Source organism: Pseudorca crassidens, chromosome 3 (assembly GCF_039906515.1).
Source record: "Pseudorca crassidens isolate mPseCra1 chromosome 3, mPseCra1.hap1, whole genome shotgun sequence".
NCBI lineage: Eukaryota > Metazoa > Chordata > Mammalia > Artiodactyla > Delphinidae > Pseudorca > Pseudorca crassidens.
The window spans coordinates 73,037,627-73,060,048 of record NC_090298.1 but is presented as its reverse complement, the minus strand read 5'-3'; the positions used below and the strand labels follow the sequence as shown (position 1 = coordinate 73,060,048).

The following is a 22,422-nucleotide window of genomic DNA, read 5'->3' as shown; positions in this document are numbered from 1 at the left end:
ATGTCACTTTCTCATTTATTTATTTATTTTAAAATATATATTTATTTATTTATTTTGGCTGCATTGGGCCTTCATTGCTGTGCGTGTGCTTTCTCTAGTTGTGGCAAGCAGGGGCTACTCTTCGCTGTGGTGCGTGGGCTTCTCATGGCAGTGGCTCCTCTTGTAGTGGAATATGGGCTCTAGGCACGCAGGCTTCAGTAGCTGTGGCACACAGGCTCAGTAGCTGTGGCGCATGGGCTTAGCTGCCCCATGGCATGTGGGATCTTCCTGGACCAGGGCTCGAACCCGTGTCCTGTGCATTGGCAGGCAGATTCTTAACCACTGTGCCACTAGGGAAGCCCCTCACTTTCTCATTTAGTAAGATTATTATTACCCCCTCACCCCACCACTCCCAGGTAGTTCTTTATACTTATTGAAGTGTTTCTACTTGTATTACCCAACTTGATTAAAAAAAATTATGTGGGTGGTATACAGTATTTCAATTTTTTTAATTCTTGTATGAAATCAGCATAAGGCGGGGCTCAGAAGCAAAGAGTCCAGGAGAGACAAAAGCTTCACTTACAACTGCTAAAAATATTGGAAGAGATGCTGGGAACTCCCTGTACGTGAAACTGTAATTTGAGTCCATTTAAATTATATTTTAGAGAACAAGTTGACCCTGGCGCACTGGAGGACATGAAGCAATCCAGGCAGCAGACATGTGTGTTACATCTGGGTTACATAGGTAATGAAAAAGGAACTAGGTAATGAAAGAATAACAGATGTTTGTTTCTAAGGTCTTTATAAGTACTTCTCCTCAACAAGACAATGATGATAGTTATGACTCATAAGCTCATGTGCCAACCTCCCCCAGGAGGGGAGATTTCTTTAATGATGGCACCTATGTCACAGTTACATTTGCCACTGCAACCAGCTTTTTCTTTTCGACATGGAAACTCATGGTGATGCCCTACTTTATATGGGAAAAAAAGAGATGGTCTGTCAGTTTTATTCCAGAAATTTTAAAATGTATGATGGATCAAGAATTGTCCACTTATTGCAAACTGAGTTCTACTTTGTGTAGAAAGTACAATACATCGATGTACTGGCCCTATTAGTTGAAGAATACAGATGTTATTCATTATGTAGATGCTTATAAATAATATCTAAGCCAATACTTATGAGTTCAATATTCCTTTCCTTGCCCGCTCAATTTACTTTCTTTCCAAAGATGATGTTATTATTTAACACACACTTTTAGTTCACCTGTGAATGTATGTATGTATGTATGTATGCATGTATTTCTGTGTATATGTGTGCATTTCCTGTCCCATTCAAAATGACTGGAGAGGTTTCGAGAGAGCCCTTTAAGCACATTCATTTTTTTCTCAGGAATAAATTTATGAAGACATTGGAGTGAAGAGAAAATAACTGTTTAACGAGCTGCAAGTTAGGAAAACAAATTCTTCTAGAAGTCCTTCTGTTGTACTGCACACAACTGAATTCTAAAATTCATCTTCCTTTAAACTCTAAACAAGAACAATATTAAGACTAAATTGCAGATAAGCCCTACAAAGTGAAATCTCATATTAGGATAATGTATGGACTTAGAGAAGAAGAGGAAGAGCAAAGTATTTTCTTAAACTGAATTAGCTAGTAATGAAAACAACCTTAAATATTACTACTACTGTTTCTACTTCTTCTACCACTACTAACAGTATTAGCAGTGATCATTTACTGTGTGCCAGGCATGAAACTCAATCCCTACATGTATTATCACACATAAATATCACAACAGTCCCCTTAGCCTCATCGTACATATGGAAAAATGACACAAAGTATATGAGGTCAAATGCTATAGCATAAATAGGCTCATTCTGCTACCCCTACAGTTCTAAAATTATTTCACAATTCTAGCAAAGACATATTAGAGTTAGTAGGACAGTGTTTCCTTGAGGACTTGGACTGTAATTTTTTTTAGTATTTCTCCTAGTCCTTTGCATAATCAGAACCTTAAGAAATGTTTATTTATTTCACTGATTTTTAGCAGTCTTTGAAACCACTCACTTTTTTAAAAAGTAGGCATAGAAAATCTTGTATTTCCTGTGTGCTTAGTTTAATCAAAATCCAAGCAATGTTTGAATATCTACCACGTATCAGGTACGGTGCTGGCCATGGAAGGGCAGATGAAGATGCCTAAGGCACGGTCCTTCCCATCAAGAAGATCATAGTTAAAATAAGTCAATCTAATCTTCTATTCAAAGCATTGTTAATTCATCAGCATCATCAACACTACCTGGGAGTTTGCTATACATGCAGAATCTCACACTCCATGACAGAGTTCCTGAAACTACATTTTAACAAGATCCCTACGTGTTTCATGTGCACATTGAAAAGTTGGAGAAGCACTCTTCTAGCGCACTCATGAGGCATAAAGTAGCTTAAACTAATTAACAAAATTAACTAATCTTTACATCTATTTGGCAGTGAAGCCAAGTGTAACCCCAAAAGGAGGATTAGGCCCAGAGATTTTGCAGCACATGGTGGTCACAGCAGCCTGAAGAACCAGAGAGGGAAAAGCAGCAGGAAGCAAAAGGGATAGAGAAGCAGAGATGTGTCATATTTAGAAGTCTGGCAATTAGCTCCTGTCACATTTAGAAGCCTGTGATTCGCAACCTGAACATGCTCGTTACAGAAAAGGAGAGAGAGAAAGCAAATAAAGTGAGAGAGGACACAAGCGATCTGCAGACCGGTGGAACAAAACAAGAAGGGGAGTGCTGGGCTGTGACAGGTGTGGATGGCAGGTAAATAATCAGCTGCATCTAAACAACCCTTGAAGGAATAAGGATTCTGATAGTTGTGGGCACAATAGACATGTTCCATAACTGCTGACACTGCTCAAGGGTTCTGGAAGAGCCTGTGTTCCATATACCTCTATCCTCACATCCCACCCACAGATCACCCAAATACAGGTGACTACCTCTGAGATGGATACCTGACCCAAAGACAGACATTCTTCTGGCTTGCCTCTGATTTATAACTTGGTGACTCTGCTCTAAACGTTGAGCTGAGCCAATCAGTTTTTTGGTCTTGAGAATTTCACATGGATAATTGCCAGTTAGTAGTGGGCACCAGAACCATTCTAAGTTCAGGGCAAACAGCCATCTTGGAGTAAACATACAACGAATATCAAGTATAAATGGATAGAAAAATGGCGGGGGGAGGCAAGGGTTGGGAGGGGCATTGCGATGTTCACCACAACAAGAAGTGAGGCTCTGTGGTCCCTAAGAGATGAAGAGTGTGGTCTGGTCTTCAGCATTTTAATTCCAGGTCCTCTGAGGTCCAACTACACCTCATTTCCTGCCAATATCACTGCCATGTCTACCAGTTTTAGAGCTCAAATCTACTCCATGGTTATCATTGCTATCTACTTCTATGCACTGACAAGTGATCAAAGAATAAGAATCAGTCTCACCTTTTAGTATTTACAATGTATCCACATGCTTATATTAGTTGAAAAGATTGAGCTAAGAAAAATGTGGACATATCCAAGCAATACTGTTTCATCTACTTCAAAAGGAGCAGATATTTTGATTCACTGAATATTAAACTGCCTACAATTTTGAAGTAGTCAGATATACTACATACACTAAAATGCAGCCTTGTATTGTTCATAATTAGCTCATTAAAAACTTAAAGTATTAACAGCGTAGAAAGAATAGATAAAAAACAGTCTGAAAATCATGATACCCCCAAATGACCTTTTCTTTTTGTTCTTTTTCCAAGAAACTCAAGTCTGAGCAGTCTGTCCCCTTAACAACTTGATGATACTGTTGAAATTGGTCCAGTGGACAGTGATTGTCAACTGCGCTCCAGGTAGGTTCCAGTGAATCAAGCCCCTTCAGAATTTAATCAGAATAAGGTCTGACTCGTTACTTTTTGCACGTACTAATGCTCTATGTCCTCATAAAACAAAATTGATAGGTACTGGAAAATATCATTGTCCTCCTTAATCTCTTGCTTACCAAGCCTCTGAATGGATGGCTAAAAAGTGTTTTTCTGACTAATCCTATCACCTTCTTGTATCTGAAAAGGTGATAGAGGTGACCATGGGAATACAAGATTAAAGTCCAAGAAATATTTATCTTTTTGCACCCCCTATCTTCATTCACAATTGTACTTATGGACAACGATACTCAGAAAATACTCATTAACTGTAGTATCATAGACCAGCTCTAACAACCACCCAGTATGAACATATTAAGGGTGTTTAGATACCTTAAAACAGATCTTTGATGTGCTAACCCATTGCTCTGAAGACCAACATCCTTAAATATTTGTTCAATAAAAAATTCACATCAGATTGAACTGGACTCAGCAACAGAGTGAGGAAAGCAGGAAAGCAGATTCAGGTGAGGTAATCCCTCATCACACAGGCAGAATGAAGTATCCATACTTTCTGATCTTAGATTGATGTTGAAGATACAATTTTTTATTTTTTGTGCTTTGAATCTGTGATTTCAATAAACTCAAAACATTAAGGGATAGTTTAGAAGAAGTTAGGGGCTATGTTTCATGAGAGCATAAATATTCTCTCCTTTTCCTGATTAAGAGTCTGTAGACTTTGGAGTACTGCTCCCTCCACAAACAGTCTTAGAATACACTTGTAGTGTTTCATTTAGAGCCCATGGAAATTATGAGAAAGGTAGAAGTGCATGTCTGTGCATGTCTATGTCACTGTGGCCACTCTATTAATGATATACGTGTTTCAAGTGGCAAAAAATCCTGAGAGCAATGGTACTCATTTTTCAAAAGGGCAAAATCACTTGGTAGAAGGATAATCTAACTTTTAATCGACTATATACTACTGAACAGTAGCCACATTACACTGTCCTGAAGATTAGGCCCACAGATTTCTCTGGCTTTATGTGAAAGTTGCAGATACTCCAAGAAAAAATGCCTAGAGCATTCCCTGTAGGAGTGAATGCTCAGTCATACCCACATCTTGTATCATTTATACTCACATTAACATTTATAACACATTGCAATAAGTAATGTTCCTAAATATTGACTTAAAATCACTAAGAAATTGTTAATTGAAGTTAGTCATACCCTGTTTAAAATACACTATACACTTCCTTGTGCTTTCTGTAAAATTTTAATCCTGGAAACAACAGTGTTAACTTTTAACTATTGAGAGAACAGAATAATGTTAAGTAGATGAGGTGATAACGTCAATTATTTCAAGGTCATTATGTCAAGTTGTAGAAAACATAGTTATGTCTCAACTCCAATACTCACTCTGTTGCTGAGTTCAATTCAATCTGATGTGCTAAATTTTTTATTGAACAAATATTTTAGGATGTTGGTCTTCAGAGTAATGGGTTAGCACATCAAAGATGTGTTTTAAGATAGCTAAACACCCTTAATATGTTCATACTGGGTGGTTGTTACAGCTGGCCTATGATACTACAATTAATGGATATTTATTGAGTATTTTTATACCTCCTGCACTGTTACAGTTACAGCTGGAAACTTAGCAAATGTGAAAGGCATAACTTCTTCCCTGAAGGGTCTTGGGGCAAGAGACGTACAATATAACAATGAGAGAACATTATAAAATCCCATAATACACTGCCAACATGTGAGGGATATCTAATAAATGCTTAAATGGTTAAGAAATACAGGCCAAAATATCTGGGGGAAAGGAGATAGAGTTTATGGATTAATTTCAGAAAAGGAAAGTAAAACTGGAAGCAAATGGAGGCCAAAATTCTGTCCACTCTATGGGGAATCCCCAGCTTTGATGGGAAATGACACATTTCACTTTCCTTGAAGTTTTGAAATCTTAAGGATTAGATCATACAGATGTAGAAGCAATATGTGAAAGTCCGAAGTTGGAAAGTCTTACACTAGATACCAGATACATAGATATAAAATGATTTCCTTTATGATTTATGTAAAGAATTTTCTCAAAAGAAAATGATGTTGCTATTGACAATTTATGTGCGGGAAGAAGGACAGAGTAGGAAAAAGTTTCTTACTGGATCAGGATAATACTGCCTACAAAAAAAAGAGTGTACTGTTAAGAATGAAGGCTCTGGAAGCAGACTGTCTTGAGTCAATCCTAGGTATACCTTTTACTGACTCTGTGACCTGAGCCAGTATTGAGCTTCTCTATACCTCAGTTTCCTAAAAAATAAAATGGAGTGAACAACAGCATCTGCCTCATAAGAGCAGAGTGAGAACTGAATGTAAAGCTCTTGGATGGGAGCCTAGAACACTGTAGGTGCTCAATAAAGATATTTACAATGATTATATATATATCATCTATTACTAAGCCCCAAATCCTCTTATGTCTATACAAGACTTGGCTGTATTTGAATAAAAAGAAGATACCAAATAGTACAGAGGGAAGTGTGAACACCTAGCACCTTTTTTATCTGTTAGGGAAAAGTGCTGAATGGTACAAGTTTAATGATAGAAAAGTCTTTAAACTGGGGTAGTCAGGGAAGACTTCATGGAAGACGTGGGATTTGATAATCAGCTTTTTCCCTCTGGAATTCCTTGCCAATCAGCAGATACTTCGTGTGATTTAGTCATGCAAATAAGATGATCTGCCTTTGTCCACAGAGGCTCTGCAAGAGGGGAAAGAGGAAAACTTTCCCTTTGCAGCTTTTCCACATGACTCATCTGTGTTTCTGCAAAACTAGTTGTTGAAACTTGGTTCCAACTTGAAAAGTCAAGGTAATTATGGGTCGGTCATTCAAAAAGAGGTAGGTAACCCTCAAGGAAGTCCAACATAACATTATTGCACTGCCACAGGCTGACAAACCGGCCTGGTCCAGAAGTGTCAGCAGCAGGAGACAGAGCTGGGTTCAGGGGCTTCTCTAGGCATTTGAACAGATGGTTTCTTACCTGCTGTCCTCTAAGGAGAAGGCAAACAGTTCTGGAGGGAAAAGGCCAATTAGCTGATGGTTTTCTAGAAGAGGGAGCGTTTCAAGCCACTGGGAAGCCCACAGTCTGGATTGGGTGACTGCTGAAGGACGCCCAATGTTGACTATCAGAAAGCAAGGCATTGTGAACGTCCCATCAACCTGACCCGTCCACCAGAAAGATAACTGTACCTCCTCCTTTCACGAAGGCATTTTTTCTTCATGGAATCTTAAAACTAGAAGAAATAATAAAGGTCATTCCACCCTCCCTCTAGCTGTATGGGTGAAGAACCCAAGAACCAAGGACTTCTGAGGCCTGCCCAGAACCTGACTGTCTAAACTCCTAAGTCAGTGTTCCAAATGAGGGTCCAAAGCATAAGTCAGACTCAAGAAAAATAACCCCAATGTTTTCAGGGGCCATATTCTGCAAATAATCTAAAAATTCCTTTTTTAGGAAGTGTCCCCAGTGTTTTATTTTACCTTGCATATGAATTCCCAGGGGCTAGGGGACTACTAAATAAATCATAGAATGAAACAATAAACATTCATATTTCTGAATATAATACTCAATAGTAGTGACCCAAGCAGCTTAGACCTTACTTATCCCTCTCATGAAAGTTTTTAATGACACCACATATTAAGTTTTTGCAACATATAAATATTCATATAAAAGACTAAATTTCATTTAGTTAGAGATATAGCAAAGATACGAAAAAAGGCCAGTGAATCCAAAGATATGAAGAAAGGGCAGTGAATGGCACTCTGTCATTCATAAGCTCCCCTCCCACTGAGGAACTTCCCACCCTCCAAAAAAAAATTGGCTTCAGTTGAATTAATACTTTATCCTAAGGAATTTATTTTTGACAACAGGATGTTCCTGTTATTTTCAAGTCCTGTAGTTTCAACAACAGGATTTCAGGGCAGTGAAATGAAATGGGAACAGCAGAGTAATATTAATTTCTGAGCATAATCATGAATGTATGAGGAAAACCCAAGTAGTCTAAAACCTGTCTTTAAAAAAGCCTATCTCCTTCATGAATTTTCTGAATTTCTTTTAATTAAAAAATATCATGATCTGACATGCAGTAAAGATTTTTTGTTTTGGCTAAAATTCTTAACTTTTTCATTGTAGCCAAACTTCTTAAATGTAGAGCTGGGCCAGCTAAAGTCTTGAAAAACTTGCCTTCATGATGGTATACTAGTGTATTCTCTTCTTTATTTCTTATTCTCTCTTTCTTCAAATGAAAGTTCCATGTGCCACAAAATGGAAATAATTTAAAAAACATGCTGAAAATGCAAGAGTGTGATATACATGCTGTCTGGGAGGGTATCATGTATTTTTATGATAAAATCTTACCAAATGTCAAGACTGTTCTTGACCAAATGTCAAGGCCTATTACTCAGGTGTGTGGAGAGAGGAGTCAGGAGATATCATCTCCTCTAAATCAAACACTTGCTTGAAGATTCTGCTGCCTGTTATCACTAAAAACAGAGACTAATCTAACTGGCTTTGATCATGGGTGAAAATGCATCAAAACCCACTACTGTCTGGGACATTCTAAATGGAAGACAGGAAGAATATGATGATTTCACAAAACAGGGAGTGAGAAAGTGAAGTGCTTACAGATGTGGACTCTGAATCAGATGGGCCTGGCTTTGAACCTCGGCTGCTACTTAATAGCTGTGTGACTATGGGCAAGTGAAGTTACCTCTCTGAGCTTCAGTATCCTTGTTTATAAAATATGAATAAAATCTATTTTTTTCATAAATGTGCTGTGAGAATGAAATTAGATTAACTTGATTAAAGTGCGTAGCACAATGCCTAGCATGTGGTAAAGACTCCATAAAGGACAGCCGTTACCATTCACTTTAGCATGTGAATTGGTTACATTACTTTGCTGAAACACTGTAATGTGAACTTGTGAATAGAAATTATATGTGGCATTTAACTATACTCAGATTGTTTCATGTATTTGGTTAATATCACTGACTTTTTTGTTATAGCAAGCTTATCCACAAGTCATCATCACCTCTAACCCAAGGTCCAACACCATTTCTCAGAAGAGCAAGCATTTCCTTTAACACCCATAGCAGTGACTTGAATCAAAAAATTAAAAATAGTGCTACCATATAACCCAGCAAGAATTCCACTTCTGGGTATTTATCCCAAGAAAATGAAAACAGTAATTCAAAAAGATATATTCACCCCAAAGTTCACTGAAGCATTATTTACAATAGCTAAGATATGGAAGCAACCTAAGTATCCATCAACAGATGAACGGATAAAGAAGATGTGGTGTATACACACACACACACACACACACACACTGGAATATTACTCAGCTATAAAGAAGAAATCTTGCCATTTATGACAACATGAATGGACCCAGAGGGTATTATGTTAAAAGAAATAAGACAGAGAAAGACAAATACCATATGATTTTACTTATATAGGGAATCTAAAAAACAAAACAAACGAACAAACATAGTAAAACAGAAACAGACTCATAGAAACAAAGAACAAGCTGGTAGATGCCAGGAAGGGGGAGTGGCTGGGTGAAGTAGGGGAAGGGGATTAAATGGGACAAACTTCGGTTATAAAATATCAATAAACAAGTCACAAGGATGCAATGTACAGCATAGGAAATATAGGCAATAGTATTGTAATAACTTTGTATGGTAGCAGATGGCTATTACAGTTATTGTGATCATTTTGTAATGTATAAAAATATTGAATTACTACGCAGTATTCCTGAAACTAATATATAGTGTGAGTCAATTATAAAAAAATTAAACTTTTTAAATTAATTTAAAAACATGTTAAAGCTCTGGGTCAATATTTAGTCATTTGAAAGCTAAGACAGACGTGAAATCTTTAAAAAATGTATGTTTAAATCTTCAATTGGTACTGCTGAGGTAACCCAAAATTGTTTGCACTAAATCCTAGGTTTAAAACCACAGAAAGGTCAGGTGTGGTGAAGTCTTCATGTTGGGATATAGATTGCCTAACTGCTTAGGGATGTGTGTCCCTATGGTTGCTGTTTTGAAGGGTAAAGGAACACATGCCATCACAGTGGTCTCCTTTGTTATGACTAAGCTGTTATTTTCACAGCTATGTTACTGTCCTTGGAAGACATTTTCTTTGGCAGCTGAGGCAACTTTGTAAATAAGCTGCCTATCATGTTATTTCAATACCTGGGTAATAGTAAATAGCATTTTCAGGGTGTTTTTTCCCCTACTTTCCTCCTCAGCAAAGAGGTACTGGACCCTCTTTATGCTTCCTTATTATTCCTATAAAATACGAAAGTTTAACTAATGTTCTTAAAATTGTTTTAAGTAGTTTATAAAGACATATAATCTAGATAATATAAAATAAAAATGAGAGAAACGAGGCAAATAAAAAATAAACTAAGACTGCATCAGGAGTGGGGTATCAAAATACTATTGGCTAAAAATCAGCTATACATTCATTCCAGTGTGCTTTTTCCAGCAGATGTTTCAGAGACATGCGCAGGTGCGTGCACACGCACACACGCACACACACACACACAGTAGTTCAAGAGAAGTACAACTCTTTCCAATATGAGAGCAACATGGTTACTGTGTCATACAATGGTCAATGTTCTTGCTACATGTTACAATGTTCATGTTACATGACTGCTATTCATTCATTCAACATACACCTACTAAGCAAAAACTATGTGCATTCTATTTGCCAAGCTATTCATCAGTGATGAATAATACATGCCTCTTGACCTGGAGAAGATCAGAGTCTACAGTGGAGGAGAGTGCCAAATTTTACTGCAATGCGTTAAATGTGACAGCACAGCCACCTGGAGGGTGGCGGGAGCTCAAAGGAAGGCGTGAGTTATTGTGTGCAAGGGGAGTTGAATGGTGAAATCATATTTGCCAAGAAAGAAAAGAGATGAGAATCGAGAAGGACATTTGTTACTTAAGTCACCTGATAGGAAAATGATTTGGACAGTCTTGGGAGAGCCATACTCCCTTTCCCGGACAATGGCAAAGAAAAGGCAATGCTCAGAAACTTCTCAGCTTTGTTTCCTGTTGCTTCAGGAATCATCTGTGCTCTTAAAAAGGAAGCATGGTCTGAGATTTTCAGGAAGATAACATAATTATGATTAATCTTTGTTCCTCTGGGGCTATAAAACTTTCAAGGACAAGGATTTGTGTATAGACCCTGATTTGGGGCATATGCAGGGACCAAAATTAATAACTACATAGAATTAAAACAGAGGCTTGATTGGTCCAAAGATACAAGGACTGTGTATTTTACTAATTTTAGAAAAAAGGCCCAGAGTAAAAGAGAGACATGTCATTTCACAACCCCTCCAATACAGTTTGTGTGAAGGATAATTATGGAAGAAAGTTCAAGAGAACTGCCATATAAGAATTTCAAAAGAAGCCCAGACAATCCAGAAATCACAGCAGCCTCAGGAAGGAAGCAGTTACTGAACCAATGCTCTCTTCTTAGGACCCTTCAACCCAATGGACATGACCAGATGTGATCCATAAGATCAAAGCTGAGCGGAGGGGGCTTGGGAAGTGGAGTAGAGGCATAATTCACCACCCCTTGAAACATTCCACTTTTGTTAGCTGAAAACGAATCCAAACTTAACAACTGAAGAATGTACTAATATTGGATAAAAAGTAGCAAACTGAAGAACACTGAAGAAGCAATATTTCTGGAGGGAGAAGAGGCCTTTGATACTGCTTTCCCCCCCTCCATATCTTTTCAAGGTAAATTTGTCCTTGATTGCTAAATAAAAATTTTTCCTAAGCTATAACTGGAATTGACATAGACATCTTTAACAAGTCGCAAGATATTTAAAATGCTAGGTCTAAAAGCTAGACTCTCCTGATAGCCTGAAAGAAGTGTCACCATCAGCATGTAAAGCATCTATCTTGTAAAGAAATACGGCAGAGCTTCTCCTGTATGTCAATGCTTTCAACAAGAACAGAGTATAAAACACTACAGTCCACCTAATAAATGCAATTACTATGCAATTTTGAAAAGTTAGATTCTAAGATGCATCTTTTTGAGGAGAAAGGATCAAGAAAATAAAGAGGCTATCAGCCTATCACACACACTAATATCAGATGTCTAATGCTTTGTAACTCCCTTTCTTTAATCCTTGTAAAATCTCACTGCAGAGGTCCTGATGTTAATATTTGCATTTGCTTAGAGTTCTAAGTGGAGCACTGTCTCTGGCCTTCCTTGATATTAACTTAAAAAAAAGAAAAGCGAAGCCAACAAATTCGTTCAGTAGTTTAAGTGTCATCTTTATCAAATGAACAGTGCCAAGACACCAGTCAAATAAAGATCATGAGTAGTTCTGTCTATGGTTTGGTAAAATGTTTAGGATACTATTTCGTCTTTTATAAGAGGGAAGCTTGTATAAACCAAACATAAAGCAAATTGCTAATGAAAATCATAATGGGCTTCTCATCATTATAAAAAAGTCATTCACTATAAAAATGAGGATGCTGAATATAATTTTCAGAAGTCAAATTTATTTGAAACATGCATTTAATCAGTATCAATATTTAAGGGCTGACGTTCATACACTTAAAGTCAGGTCTGGCATTTCTGGGTGCCACATCAGTCCTTTCAGGGTTTTTGGATTCCATCTCCTCCTGTATTAGGTACTTTTGCACACAACCTTTAGTTTAATCCTCATGACAAATCCGTAAGACTAGCAGTGTTTTCTCCATTTTTTTTCATTTAGTGAGTACTTACTGAGCACCTATTAAATTCCAGAGACTATTCAAGGCTCCAGGACTAGAGCAGTGAATAACCACAACAAAAAGTCCTTGCCCTTCTGGAGCTTACTTTCTAGTGGATACTGCTTTTTCTTAATTCTTTGTAATCAACCTTGTCCTGAGCTAAGTTATTAGAAAGAAATTAAAAAGTAAAAACTTCCTCGTAGACCACAACTGGAATCTGACATGGATACCTGAGAGAAAGAAAATATGAAAAAAACTCATTCAAATAAATAAATAGATACTACATCCGATGGTGATAATGCCATGACAGAAAATAAAATAGGAAAAGGTCACTAGGAAGTTCTGGGAATTACTAATACTACATGAAAGAGTCAGAGAGATATATCTCAACTGAGATATGAGATTTTTCTATAAACAAATCAGTGAACTGAATGTCTCTTTCAAACAACAGGAAAAGATAGTAATATTCCAGTATTATTACCAACATGTTGTTGTCCTGAACAAATTAATGCTAAGTCTTGAAAAGGCAGAATATCACCCAATGAACACCTTACTCTACTGGAAAAAAATCCTATCACTTTATTTCTAAAACATAAAGATCCTCATTGTCACCATATGTACCCAAATGGGTATGGTTAATTATTTTTCTAATTCTTATCAGGAGGATCCGGAGGAGGACATCTGGAATTCTCCCTGACAGGCCAGCACGTGACCCATGTCAGTAAAATAGTTGCACTGACTACCTGATAAGTCTACAGATTTATATGAGGCATTTCGAGACCTCATACACTGTATTGTTTTTCTCACTTACCGTCAGTTTATATCTTTTGCCTGAAGCATTCTCCCTTCAGAAATGATCAGAAGACACTGGTGATTCGAACCTTAAATTTGCCTGAGGGTGACATTTTTTTCTATCTTATTAGCATCCAATTCATTTGATTATAGTCATCCCATAAATCCCAGTATTTGCCTGAGCACAAGCTATCCAGTAAATACTTTGAATAATAGTATTTGTTACAAGTCTGCATTAAGACATAGGGCAACGAGTGTCCATATGTGGCCATTTGATGTAGTATGCATGTATTTATCTAGTTATTTAATTTAGTTCATTTTGGAGTAATTGTGATTATTTTGTGCTTTAGAGAATTCTGCTAGAAAGATCCATGTATCTATAGAAATGTACTCTAATGTAAATATCCTTTGAACACAAAGTCTTCATTTATTCTGTCATCAAATATTTGTTGAGCACCTACTATATATATATATATATATATATATATATATATATATATATATATATATATATACATATACACCAGACACCACTCTAGACTCAAGGAATATAACATTACACAAAAATCCTTACTGAGATTACATTCTTTTTGAAGAAACAAAGAGTTAGAAAGATGAGATAAATATAATATATAATATCGGGTGGTGATCAAAGCTATAATAAACTAAAGTAGCGAATAGAGATGGAGAGTGAAAAAGATGGTCAGGAAAGGCTTCCCTGAGGCGTGATAGTTGAAGTGAAAGAGCATGCCATAGGAGGCTTCCCTGGTGGTGCAGTGGTTAAGAATCTGCCTATCAATGCAGGGGACACGGGTTCGATCCCTGGTCTGGGAAGATCCCACATGCTGCGGAGCAAGGAAGCCCGTGCGCCACTACTACTGAGCCTGCGCTCTAGAGCCCGTGAGACACAACTACTGAAGCCCGCGCTCCTAGAGCCCATGTGCTGCAGTAAGAGAAGCCACCGCAATGAGAAGCCCACGCACGGCAACGAAGAGTAGCCCCTGCTCGCTGCAACTAAAGAAAGCCCACGTGCGGCAATGAAAACCCAATGCAGCCAAAAATAAATAATACATTAAAAAAAAAAAGTTAAAAAAAAAAAGAGCATGCCATGGGAGTATCTGAACGAAGAACATTCCAGACAGAAGGAACATCAAGTGCAAAGGTTTTGAGACAGGAATAGCTGTAAAAATATGTAACGCATAAGTGTTATTTACTAAATGCTAGGCACTCTTCTCAGTAGTAGAAGGGCAGAATGAGTGGAATAACACTTAATCCTTAAGAGGTAGTACTAGTATTATCATCTCCATTCTACAAATGGGGGAATCAAGGCACAGAGAGGTTAAATAACTTGTTTCAGGTTAACTCTAAGAGGAGGCAGAATCAGAGTCTGAACCCAAGCAGTTAGTCTACCTCCAGAGTCTGAACCCAAGCAGTTGGTCTACCTCCAGAGTCCCTTCTCTAACCACTGCACCACATTCCCTGTCTCAACAAGGGGGCTCTGGGGGTTGGGCACTGAGTGAAGTCTCCTTAAAAAGTTGTAGCAAGAACTTCCAGAGCTTCAAAGAGTATTGCTATCAAGATGTAAGATACTGGCTTTAATTTAAAAACTTAAGATTTATCAGCTTGAACCAACATAATACTTAATATAACTATATCTGGAATAGAAATTCCTCTAAAAGAATAATGAACACAGATGGAATTTTGTCCAGGCTAGGGACAACTCTACTGTATTAGAGTCAAAAACACTCCATAGGCTTACTTCTTTGATTACATCTGAAATAATGAAGCAGAGATGAAACTTCGGTGCTTCCTCTCAAAAGAGTTACATCTGGTTTTCCCAGATGGTGAACAGGAAATTGCAGATAAACATTGGACTGTGGATAAAACAACCACAGAAAGCTCAGCCTGTTGCTGAGCACACATTAATAAAAATGCTTGGGGGTTACTATTGGCTCAAACTATAGCTTGTTTGTTCTCTTGGGAAGGAAAAAAAAAAAGCCAGAAATCAAGTTTTAAGGATCTCAATAAAGAGTTGGAATGAAACAGTGAATGCTTTCAGCACTAGGAATCCCATGTAAAAAAAAAAAAAAAAAAATCAGGCTGCCTTCTAGGGTGCCTCCCATTTATGGATGTACAAGCAAAAGTTTATTAAAGCTCTGACATACATAACTTTAGAAATGCATAAAGGAAACAGGAAAGGGATTGTTTGCTAATGTGTACGGTATTATTTTTAAAAGTCTGCTGTATTTTCTAATGCTGACATTTTATTCAGATTAAATTATCCTGATTTAATAGATAGCTCTCTGCACTATGATTGGCTAAAAACCAAAATGCATCATGCCGAAGCAGCGTAACATTTGCTTTAATGTCCAAGGTGGTAGACGTGTCTTGTGAAGTCCAAATGGACAGCTCTGGCCCAGCTGTGAATGAAATAAAACAGTTTTCTTTGTGGCTGTAAGAAAGGTGTTATTTTTCAATATACCAACTGTACTGTGATGCTTAATATAACCCATTGTCACTTAGGTGGCTCCCAACAGCACGATTACTGAATTACTTTATTATTCAAAATAAAAGCTATTGTCTGTAGCAAAGCACAATCTTTTCATAATGCGTTAACTACTGAACTGATTTCAGAAAAGTTTAGGCAGAGCTTGGGGAGATCTTTGAACTGAATGAGCATGTTTTCCTGGGCCAGTGGTGTAATCAGATTGAAGGTAAATCGGTAAAATTGACTAAGAACCTCAAGTTTAAATGCAGTTAAATAACTTCCTCATTTCTTTGTTTTTGTTTTTTTGCGGTACGCGGGCCCCTCACTGCTGTGGCCTCTCCTGCTGCGGAGCACAGGCTCCGGACATGCAGGCTCAGCAGCCACAGCCCATGGGCCCACCTCCTGGACTGGGGCACGAACCCGTGCCCCCTGCATCGGCAGGCGGACTCCCAACCACTGCGCCACCAGGGAAGCCCAACTTCCTTATTTCTTTATCCTTAAAACCACCTTCTAACGGAGACCTAATTTTAAATACACAATTCTCAGGACTTCCTTGGTGGTCCAGTGGTTAAGACTCTGTGCTTCTACTGCAAGAGGCGTGGGTTCAATCCCTGGTCCGGGAACTAAGATCCCACCTGCTGCTTGGTGTGCACCAACCCCCCCCCCCAAAAAAAAGAAAAAAAAGAACCACAATTCTCAAATCTAAGATGTTTCTAAGAGAAAGGAAAACATATTAAGCCTGTATTTATCTGCATGTGTGGAATTTGTTTTCAGAGCATTGCGAAAAAGAAAATTACAAATCAATCTCAAGATGGTATTAAGGTACGGATTATATTAACCAATTGGAATGAATCTTTCAATGAAGAAAGAGCCTGTGAAAACTTTCCTCTGACTTCAGGAAATTTTCAGATTTTAAGCAGGTTCTAGTCCAGGTTCTGCCGTAAAGAGGTTATTTCACATTAGGCAATCATTTAACATAGTTAGGCCTCAATCTCATTATCACGTAAATTATGAGATGATTATAGAAGGAGAGGTTAGGTAGAAGATGGGCCTTCAGTTTCTTTCTGTAACCCAAATTCTATCACTCAATTCCATTTTAACCTGGATTCAATATTAAATCTATTTATAAAGGTGCTATGAACATGTGCTTTTTATTTAGTATAATTTATGATATTAATAAGTGCCATCTTTCATAATTATTGTTAAAATGAACTCTTAGTTGATGACAATAATAGAGGGAGACTATGGACCAGAGGATCCAAAATTGCAAATAATTAGAAATTATATCGTTTCACATTGCCATTAATCTTTCACTTGGATTAACAGCATATCGTGCTTCTATTCACTGAAAACACAGCAGCTAGAAAATTGGCAGTCTAGGCATCTGTTGTGCATGATGACAACACCAGCATAAATATAATATTTATTTGGCAGATCCACAAAACAGATTCCATACACAGATAATTAAGAATTGAGTATATTATACAAATTAGCATCGACACACATTTACTCAGCAAATATTTTAGGGTCTATTATGCTCCAGTCCCTGAGATGCAAATTTGCAAAACACATGATTCCTGCCCTCATGAAGCCTATATTCATCTAACTCTTCACTCTGACTCTGAACAGCACAGGGTCCTCACCAATCAAACATATAAGAAGGAACAGCTGTTTTAAAACATTTCAGAAAGGCTTCTGATTCATTCCAATGCTTTATTAACTCTTAGCTAAAAATTTTTCTATCTCAAATCCAAATGTTTCATGCTTTTTTTTTTTTTTAAAGAAGATACTGGAGGTAGGAGTTTATTAATTAATTAATTTATTTTTGCTGTGTTGGGTCTTCGTTTCTGTGTGAGGGCTTTCTCCAGTTGTGGCAAGCGGGGGCCACTCTTCATCGCGGTGCATGGGCCTCTCACTATCGTGGCCTCTCCCGTTGTGGAGCACAGGCTCCAGATGCACAGGCTCATCAGTGTGGCTCACGGGCTCAGCTACTCTGTGGCATGTGGGATCCTCCCAGACCAGGGCTCGAACCCATGTCCCATGCATTAGCAGGCAGACTCTCAACCACTGCGCCACCAGGGAAGCCCCATGCTTCTTCTCAAACTTCTTGTATTGTTTTTTTTTAATCTTGAGTACAGATGCATTATTTTCTGAATTAAAACTATATATATATAAAAGTATTCAATTTCTCTTTTACTGGTGCAATACTTTTACATATTTATTTATCTCAAAAGGCTTTGTTTTGCATAGACAAAGCACTACATTCATATCATTGATTTTTAAATTTCATTTTCTACCCACTACACATCTTCGTAAAACTCTTCTGAATCTTTTCCAATTTGTTTTCAGTCTATTTTTTTAGTTGAAGAGTACCAGCTTAGATACAAGCATCTCATTTAAGGGTAGTAAAATAGTAAAACTAAATCATCATTCCCATATTCTATACATAGTTTTTTTTTTTTAAATAAATTTATTTATTTATTTTTGGCTGCGTTGGGTCTTCGTTGCTGCATGCAGGCTTTCTCTTGTTGCGGAGCACGGGCTCTAGGTGTGCGGGCTTCAGTAGCTGTGGGTCGTGGGCTCTGGAGCGCAGGCTCAGTAGTTGTGGCGCTTGGGCTTAGCTGCTCCGTGACATGTGGGATTGATCCCGGACCAGGGATTGAACCCACATCCCCTGCATTGGCAGGCGGATTCTTAACCACTGCACCATCAGGGAAGTCCTATACATAGTTTGTATGCATCCTTGTACTTTCTTGACTTTAAAACTTTGGCACCTACTGATTCACATGCAACACAATATATAGTCTTTTCATCTTTTCATTTATATTATCGCATAATTACCTCCTCTTCATCTTACATTTATATACTTTGTTTTAACCTTTCAGGTCTGTAATTCTGCTTTTGGCCTTATTGAAATCATTCAGTGATGTTTCAGCACTTTTCCTATTTTCCTACCTGAAATGACATCTATTGTTCGTTAGTTTGCATGCCCATCCATCACGTCTTCCTCATGTTCTGGGATCACATCCCCCATTCTTGTGGAGAGGAGATCACATATAACACTGGTTAAGCTGATCAAGGCAAACAGGTGACTTCAGTTGGACAGTAAGTGCTTCATCCTTTGGCCACACTGATTGGTTCAGAGATAGGTACATGACTCAAATGGTCTTCCCTGTTTTCATGGTGGGTAAACGATACAGTTTTCCATTGGGAAACCAGAAGGACCACATAGGCTAGGAGCTGCCAGTGGCCTCTTTTCCTGCCTCATGGAGAAAGCCTGCCAATAATGAAAGTAACAAAGGAATCCAGAGGTGAGTCATGGAGTGAGACAGAACCCTGATGACTTCTTCTGTATTCATAGCTGCTGAATCCTACTCTGCTCTGAAGGATTTTACATACATGTGCTATATGTTTTCTTATGCTACTTTGAATTGAATTTTTGTCAATTACATTTTAAATACTCCAAGAATACGCTTCTAGGAGTTCCTAAATGCTAAGAAATAATTTACACATTGTGAACATCAGGCTCAATACATATTTGATATAGTTGCTTATCTACTATATATTCAGTAAATCTGAGCAGTAAGACAATATGAAAAAAGGACATAAACCTCAGAATTAACATGCTGGGAATTTAGGGAGCATTAATAATGGCATTATACCCTAATTTTAATTGTAGGAGTTTGGAAGGGATCATACTGGTAGGAAAATTTGAGGCATTTTTTACCAACTGATAGCATAAGGGTCTTCTTTCTTCAATGAACTTAAGCAAAAAAGCACTATATTTTGAGGTTAAGAGGTATATGCAATATCTCAATTCCCTACAGCTCATCTTTCATCCGCACCAAAGTTAGTTCTTAGAGCCCTGGAGAGAATCAGGTTCCTTATGTGTATATAGCTAAAATGCTTGCTGTCACTGAAATAGAAATGAATTTATGAGATAAATCCTCAAGAGGCTAGTTAATTCTTTCTAGGCACTCTGCCTGTGCAGTTGCCCATGCCAGAAATCTAAGAATCGTCCATGACTTTATTTTTCTCTCTCTAAATCAAATCAATCACCCAGGCCTGACAACTATACTGTACTTTATAAATATTTCTTGAATCCATTCATTTCTTTTCATCTACATTGCCACTGTCTATAGACCAGATCACTATCACCTCCTGCTTGCCGTATGGAAATAAACTTTCAACTCCACTGTCTGCATTCACTATTCCCCTACAACCTGTTTCTTATACAACAATGGTTGTGAGAGGGAAGCTTTTAAACACGCAAACATAGGGCTTCCCTGGTGGCGCAGTGGTTGAGAGTCTGCTTGTCGAGGCAGGGGACACGGGTTCGTGCCCCGGTCCGGGAGGATTCCACATGCCGCGGAGCGGCTGGGCCCGTGAGCCATGGCCCGCTGGGCCTGCGTGTCCGGAGCCTGTGCTCCGCAACGGGAGAGGCCACAACAGTGAGAGGCCTGCGTACTGCAAAAACAACAACAAGAAAAAAACCAAAAAAACCCCACAAACATAATAATGGCACTCTCTCTCTTAACCCTTCAGTGACTTTGCACTGTCATCTGGATCAAGTCCAAAATCCAATCTAGCCCCTGTTTATTTTATTCTGATCTAATAATCCTGGCCTTCTTGTAGTTCCTCAAATAACCTAGGCTTCCTTCATCCAGTAGGAATAGGATCTTCCTTCTACCTAGAACACTGTACGCCCTACTCTTAACCTGATGATTCCTACTACTCTGTTAGGCCTTGTTTTCAACTGTCACTTCCTCAGTGACACCTTCTTTGACATCATGAACTAGATCAAGGCCCCCCAATATATAATTTCATAATATTATTTTCTCTGGTAGAATTTATCCAAATTGCAATTAATCATTTTAAGGCCTACCTGTTTAAAACCTGTAAGCTCCCTGAAGGCAAACACTATGTGTATCTTGTTCCTTTCATATTCTTCCTATTATAATGAAGAGATCATTGTTTATCTATCCATATAACTAACTTTAATCCCCCTCCCCCAAAGAACATATGACAATACCTTTCTCCCCTGACTTGATGGGATAAATGCTGGGAGACAGTTCTCCATGGGTCTCTCTCTTTCTGGATGGCTTGCAAACAGAGGCACTGACAGCTTTTGTTCTGGACTATCTTTTGAAGAATGTACGGACAGCTTTGGAAGGTAGAGGTACTGCTTCCTTGTGGAGCAGAAGGCGGATTTAGTTACTGTCTGGTGTAATAAATATTTGTCCTTCCTGTGCAAAGATCAGATAGGTTTGCTTGCAGCCAATTATAAAAGATTGAGGTTTCCTAAACTTGAGGGTCTTCAGCTGGGATGCAAATCCACTCTGTGCACAGCATCCACCTAGGTTGCCCTGCATTGCCCCTGTGCATCTTGGGGCAGGGGGCAGTGGGCAGGGCAAAGGGAATTGCTATAAGGAGCTGAACTGCTGGCTGTGTCAGGAGTATTAAAGTTGCTTTGTCTCTGATCCAGAATTCTCATATCTGCCAGTATCCATGAGCTGTGGCAGGCTAGGAAGGAAGGTAAACTTTTAGATCCTGAGTTTCTGACAACAGGAGATCATCTAGTCTTTGTAATCCTTAACATTAAAAACAATGCTGGGCTTCCCTGGTGGCGCAGTGGTTGAGAGTCTGCCTGCTGATGCAGGGGACGCGGGTTCGAACCCCGGTCTGGGAGGATCCCACATGCCGCGGAGCGGCTGGGCCCGTGAGCCATGGCCGCTGAGCCTGCGCATCCGGAGCCTGTGCTCGCAATGGGAGAGGCCACAACAGTGAGAGGCCCACATACCGCAAAAACAAACAAACAAAAAACAATGCTAAAACTTCTTTTGGCATCTGATTTCCTACTACAAACTCTTATTTATTTATTTTTTATATCTTTATTGGAGTATAATTGCTTTACAATGTTGTGTTAGTTTCTGCTGTACAACAAAGTAAATCAGCTATACGTATACATATATTCCCACTACTAGAAACTCATTGAAGTATAGTAGATTTACAATATCATGTTGGTTTTAGGTGTACAGCATAGTGATTCAGTATTTTTTCAGATTATACTCCATTATAGGTTATTACAAGATAATGGGTATAATTCCCTGTGCTATATACACTATACCCTATCCTTTTTGCTTTTCTATTTTATGTATAGTAGTTTGTTAAGCCCATACCCTTAATTTGTCCCTCCCCCCTTCCCTCTGTAACCACAAGTTTGTTTTCTATATCCGTGAGTCTGTTTCTGTTCTGCATATAGATTCACCTGTATTATGTTTTAGATTCCACATATAAGTGATATCATGTAGTATTTATCTTTCTCTGACTTATTTCACTGAGCATAATATTTTCTAGGTCCATCCATGTTGCTGCAAATGGCAGTATTTCATTCTTCTTTATGCCTGAGTAACATTCCATTGTAAATGTATATCACATCTTCTAAATCCAATAGTCTGTTGATGGTCACTTGGGTTGCTTCCA

General features: G+C 38.3%; 1 protein-coding gene and 1 long non-coding RNA gene across 3 annotated transcripts in view; one reads left to right on the top strand and one right to left on the bottom strand.

The window, feature by feature from the left end:
- ADGRV1 (adhesion G protein-coupled receptor V1) overlaps window positions 1-22,422 on the bottom strand; it is a 567,434-nt gene that overhangs the window by 91,330 nt on the left and 453,682 nt on the right. The window lies entirely within an intron of this gene.
- The window catches only part of LOC137221487 (uncharacterized), an 85,672-nt gene that overhangs the window by 4,952 nt on the left and 58,298 nt on the right, over window positions 1-22,422 (top strand). For both annotated transcript variants that reach the window (XR_010942031.1, XR_010942030.1), the window contains exons 2-4: window positions 645-724; window positions 2,675-2,783; window positions 3,775-3,855. This is a non-coding gene — a long non-coding RNA (uncharacterized lncRNA). The remainder of the gene's footprint in view (window positions 1-644; window positions 725-2,674; window positions 2,784-3,774; window positions 3,856-22,422) is intronic.